Source organism: Gymnoscopelus microlampas (genome assembly GCF_963454915.1).
Source record: "Gymnoscopelus microlampas genome assembly, chromosome: 12".
NCBI lineage: Eukaryota > Metazoa > Chordata > Actinopteri > Myctophiformes > Myctophidae > Gymnoscopelus > Gymnoscopelus microlampas.
The window spans coordinates 3,566,440-3,572,963 of record NC_139949.1 but is presented as its reverse complement, the minus strand read 5'-3'; positions in this window follow the sequence as shown (position 1 = coordinate 3,572,963).

The following is a 6,524-nucleotide window of genomic DNA, read 5'->3' as shown; positions in this document are numbered from 1 at the left end:
CACAAATTGCTCAAAACTCTGGGCAGAAAAACTGGTTTGAGTGTCTTTCAAACTGCTCAAAATGGCAGAAGATCTAAGGGTGGAGTTTACTGGTTGAAGAGACAGATGTGTTCCTCAAGCAAGTGTCATGGCTGTCGGCAAAACGTTTGGATTTTCAAACGATTTCTAGAGAACCCTCCTTTGGCCGATTGGAGTAAGATTGGTTTCAGTGATATTTGGAGTGACCCTCTACAATACTACAAAGTTTCACAAAAATGAATATAAATTCATGTGTTTCGGGCAGAATAATAATAATAATTATAATAATAATAATAATAAACTTTATTTATATAGCACCTTTCATACATAAATGCAGCTCAAAGTGCTTTACAGGGTAAAAATACAGAAAATAAAAATAAAGCGAAAGTGCTTTATAGAAAAAGAAACACAAATCAACAACTAAGCAGAGAAAAAAAACATCAAAGCAGTTTAACAATGGCATATAAAAAAAGGCAGGAAATAATAGCAATAGTATTAAGATAATGGCGAAAGCAGACGGCAGTGTAACAAGCAAACAGCGAAGACATAAACAGCAGCATAGCGACATAGGAAAAAGATCAACTAAAAGCAAGGGTGAAGAAGTAAGTCTTGAGCTGTGCTTTAAAGCTATCCACGGAGGGGGCCTGTCTTAGGTATATTGGGAGTTTATTCCAAGCAGTCGGCCCATAGAAGCAAAATGCTGCTTCACCGTATTTTTTATATGACATTTCAGGCACGTCGAGTAGGCCAGCACTAGAGGACCTGAGGGGGCAATTTGGAACATATCCAGGCAGGAGGTCCTTGAGGTAGGAAGGTGCCAGGCCATTAAGAGCTTTATAAACACTTATAAAGCTTTTTAAAAAATAATTTTAAAATCAATCCTAAAAACAACTGGGAGCCAATGTAATGATGCTAAGACTGGGGTGATATGATCCCTCATATTAGTTTTAGTTCAAACTCTGGCTGCCGCATTTTGGACGAGTTGTAATCTGTCGGTTGTTTTCTTTGGCAAGCCATAAAAAAGTGCATTACAATAATCAAGTCTAGAAAAAACAAAAGCGTGGATTAACGTTTTTGCATCAACCAGTGACAGATAGGCTCTAATTTGTGCAATATTTCTCAGGTGAAAGAAGGCAATCTTGATGACATGACTAATGTGTGCATTAAAATTCAATTCAGAGTCAATAATAACGCCTAGGTTCTTGAGTGTAGTGCTACTTTCTACAGTCATGTTCCCGAGTCTACTTTTTATTGATTCTCTCTGCTCATTAGAACCAATTATGAGAACCTCTGTTTTATCCTCGTTAAGCTTGAGAAAGTTCTCACTCATCCAGGATTTAATGCTGGACAGACAGGTCAATAAAGGGTCTATAGCACTGGGGTCATCTGGAGCCATAGAGAGGTAAAGCTGGGTGTCATCAGCATAGAAATGACAGTTCACTCCATGTTCGGTGATGAGCTCTCCCAGTGGCAGTATGTACAGGGAGAACAGTAACGGACCTAGAATCGAACCCTGTGGAATACCCGAGCAGATGTCGTGTTTGTCTGAGTTAAAGTCGGCTAGGTTGACAAAATAGCTTCTGCCTGTTGGGTAGGACCTAAACCAAGACAAGGCCGTGCCTGACAATCCTATCCATTGCTCCAGACGCTGTATTAAAATGGTGTGGTCGGTTGTATCAAATACTGCGGTTAAGTCAAGGAGCAGGAGGACGGATACGTTCTTATTGTCAGAGGACACTCTAAGGTCATTAATTACTTTTACCAGTGCCGTTTCTGTACTGTGACCCCTCCTGAAGCCCGATTGGAATTATTATTATTATAGAAGAATAATTAAGAGAGAGAGAGAGAGAGAGAGAGAGAAGCAGTTCCAATCCATGGGAATGGGCCAGGGGGGGTGTTGCACACTGGGATGACGACCAAACGTTTGGATTTTCAAACGATTGCTATACCACACTCCTTTGGCCGATTGGAGTAAGATTGGTTTCAGTGATATTTGGAGTGACCCTCTACAATACTACAAAGTTTCACAAACATATGAATATGCGTTTATGTGTTAGGGGTAGAAGAATAATTAAGAGAGATAGAGAGAGAGAGAGAGAGAGAGAGAGAGAGAGAGAGAGAGAGAGAGAGAGAGAGAGAGAGAGAGAGAGAGAGAGAGAGAGGGGGGGGGGGGCAGGTGTGATTATTGATTGAGAGGGAGTGACAGCAGGTGAGGTGGGTGGATCCAATCCATGGGAATAGGCCAGGGGGAGTGTTGCACACTAGGATGATTCTTTTCTACAAGAACATGTCAGAAAATTGACTAACAAATAATGTCAAAATGCCATCTTGTCTTTAAAAAGTGAACATGCATTAATTAACAAAGTCATGATTTTTGTTCAGTAAATTATATTTGGACTGGTTAAATTGGGGTTTGGACCAGGGACCTACAGACAGGTAGACAGTGTACTGACTGAGCCATTGGATAGACAGAATTGGATTTAATGTGTGGTAAGTTATCATACAGCATGGATTGCTTATTCTATATATATGTATACAAGCTCATAACGTGTCACATCGTAGATCTTACACTCGACTTATGGACTCACAGGCTGCCTCTCTTCTCATTGAGCTAGAGATATGGTCTCCCTGATGGTGTCTGTTGATATCTATAAGTTTTTCCGTCCGTTAAGAACCAAGCCTCTGTTTCGCTAACTACTCTAGATCAATGGTTCACAAAGCATTTTCCAATAAAGATTTTTGTCTCCTCGGAATGGAAACTAGTGAAAATAGTCGATCTACAAGCTCACAACGCGTTGCTATCTGAAAGGTTGATAGATTGTAGATCGGCATACATAAAAAACAACTACTCTCAAAAAAACATTTCATGTTGTTTTTTAAAAATTGCACATGTCTTAATTAACAGGGTCATGTTTTGTACAATGCAATTTAAATGTAACCTGCATTGAGTGGGGTTTGAACCGGAGACCTTCAGAACAAGAGGCTAACACTTTACTGAGCTATTCAATCCACAGACTTATTTAGTGAGAAAGGAGAATCCAACAAAACAAAACAAAAGGGGGAATGAAGTGTGTCATACATTGAACATAACTACTCTCAAATACGCGTTTCATGTTATATTTAACAATTGCACATTTATTCATTGATACAGTCATGGTGTGTGCAATGCAATTGAAATGAAGTCTACATGAGGTGGGACTTGAACCAGTGACCCTGTAGTCTGGGGGACTTCGGCTCAGAGTTCAGAAATCAGCCTGCGTTCTGATTCAAATCAACAGCCAATGAAGAAAAGGGTGGCGGGATCCACATGCAGTGGGTGTTGCATGTAAATAGGAGCGACGGGAAGCAATTTCTCCTTGAGAAATTGCGGCCGCCATTGTTGTATACTGCTGTTTGCCTCTCGTCGGACTGTTTAGACGAGTTGCACAGCTCTCAGACCGGTAAGAGGCGTGTACGCTCAGATTCTGAGCGTAAGTTACATCCCGCCCACAAATACAGGGGTTTTGGCCCAGAAGTTTCCTCGCCCCTCCCGTTTGTATGCGAGAGCTGGCGAAAACTTCTGGGAACTCAGATTAGCGACCCTGTGGTTGCAAGGCAGATGGTTTAGCAATCAGCCATTGGACCAACAGACCTGAACTGGTGAAAAAGGAGCTCACACAGTTTCACGCAAATTGCTCAGAAATCCTGGGTTTAGATGTTTTTCAAACTGCTCAATATGGCGGAAAATATAAGGGTGGAGCTTACTGGTCAAAGTGATAGATGTGTTCCTCATGAGTCAAGGCACATGTGTAAGCAAGTTTCACGGCTGTCGACGTAACGAGGCATGACTTTTGCCTGTTTAAAGTTTGTATTTTCAAACAATTGCTATAGCGCCCCCCTTTGACCAATTGGAGTAAGATTGGTTTCAGTGATAATTGGAATGACCCTCTACATTACTGCAAAGTTTCAAACAAATGTGAGTCTGCATTTATGTTAGGGGCAGATGAATACTTGCTATAAAACTGCAATATACATTGGCTCATAAAAGCTTAACGTTTTCACTTAGAAAAAATCCGGCTCCTCACATCTGTCGGCATAGGTCCAAAGTACATATGTAGACAGTTTCGTACAGATTGCTAAAAAATCCCAGGAGGAGACATATTTTAACTGCTTTTCATATAATTCAAAATGGTGGGAGATCTAAAGGTCAGAGGTCAAAAGTCAGAGTTTGAAAGTTGTTAGGCATGTGGAGACGCATGTGTGTATCGAAGTTTCATGTTTGTAGGTCAAACAGGGCATGAGTTGTACCTGTTCAAAGTTGGCATTTTTCAATTGAGTGTTACAGCGCCACCCTTTGGCCAATGGTTGTGAGTTTCGGGCCTTGGCGTTTGGCATAGCCTTCTACCATCTTGCCGAGTTTCGTAAAAAGTGACCACATGGTTAGGCCAGAACTGCAAAAACGGTGGAAGAAAGCCAGCAGTTTTAAAGAGGTTTCGAGCCTTATAGGCTTCGAACCCTCAATAATAATAGTGAAAGCTAAGAGATGCAATAAGGCTTCGAGCCCTTGTGGTATCTGAAACCACAGACTTCACTATGGTCTGGTAAAGGTTCTATTGCTTTTGTAGTTGCCAACAACGCCATATTGTAGTTAGTTTGATGTTCCAGAGGTGTGTATGAATGGTTGTAGAATGAATTGAGTCAATTCACTCCAGTCAGTGAGGTTACTTGCTTCCGATTTATTTCATAGTACAAACAGCTTCCCATGGACCCTGAGGTCCCACCATCAGCCTCACGGCCTCTGAGTGACACACACAAATAGTTACAATTCATCCCCTCTTTATAGCAGTAACCACATTTGAGATCTAAAGAAGGTAGGCGGATCTTGTATGGGCACCTTGAAAGGTGGGACCCCACCCCCTGGCCCACCACATTTGCAACTGTAATGGGCCAGGAAGGGGGGATGGTTGTAACCCCCACCCGGCTCGGGCCATCAGCCACCTCTCTGAATCACTATTCTGTCTGTACTTGTGAAGTGAACATATGGCTTAGATTTGTATGTATGTTTATGAAATATACTACACCCTATAGGCCTCGAACCCTTAATAATATAGCATATGGCCATCTACGTACATTTTTAACATGTCTGTGGGCTGTCTTCTTTCATGATGTAATTTCCTCTTTTCATGATCTTCTTTCATCATTCATGTTATTTCCTGTTTTCATTATGTTGTTTCCAGATGCCAGAGGATTATGATTATTATGTTACTCAACTTAAGAAATTAAAGATGATCCCGAAGTCTGTGAGTTGACACAATTTATCAAAAGTTCTCAATAACTGTCCAATAACATTATATAAAGTACATGATTCTTAAATGGGAGTACTTTTACTCTTGCTACTTTAAATATAGTTTGATGCTAATGCGTTTGTACTTTGTTTGTAAATTCATAGTGTGCAACTTTTTCAATTGAACAAAAGTATTTTTTTAAATGTAATCTTTCATTGGTATATTGTTTCACAATAACCATTCCACATAATTGTGTAGAATGTTTTTTTGACAACTTTGCTAAACACTATTGATACTATTGGTCAGGGGTCGTCACGCTGTAATGACACAGAGTAAAGTAGGTGTTGCCAAAATAAGACTAGTGAAATGAATGTTCCACAGTATGGATTCAAGTAAAAACTTTGAGAGTACTTATTCCACCACTGTTTATTTAATTTCTATTTTTATGATCATTACAGACAACACGAGAGCTCTCTGTGCGTGCTGGAGCTGTGCCCATTGTCACCATCGCTGCGGACTCTGGCATCACTGTCCATGCGTCAATCATTGTCATCGCCAATGTGGAAAGGGAAGACCGTACACCATTTCAAATGACCTTGGACACCACGGTAACTCACTGTTTACCATGTCCTGAACATCAACATAGGGCAATCAAATATCCCTTTAACCCATTAAAACCGGGAAAGCATCTGTGTCATTTTAGATTGTATATATATTGTGAAAAAAGTTGGGTGAAAATATATTCTTAAAGACGGGGTGCCGTGATTTTCAGTGATCCCCCCCCCCCCCCCAAAACATAATCATCAGGTATTATGATTATACTAGGAGGAAGCCTTTTTTCAAAAAAGTGTACAGAAAGTGCACCACCCGCCTGTCCTAGTCCCTCCTCCTCCTCATGCCCACACCTGTTGTGTTATGATAATGAGGGGGAGGGTATGTTTTTACTAATAAGCACTGTTTCTCTATTGGCATGTTTGACCCTCAAGGTTTCAGTCTCCAGGTAGAAACTCAAAATAGTCAGAGAAGACATAAAACACAATAAAAACACCACCAGGGGGCTTAATGAAGTTCTATCAACCTCATAGACACATGAAAAACAGAAAAAGTGCAAAACCATGCCACCACCTCTTTAAAGGATTTATATATGAATTATATATGATTTATACAATGTTTTGGTCTGGTTTCCTTTTTTTTTTTTTTACATCTAAACTTACACTTTAAACACATTTAAAAAACTAACCT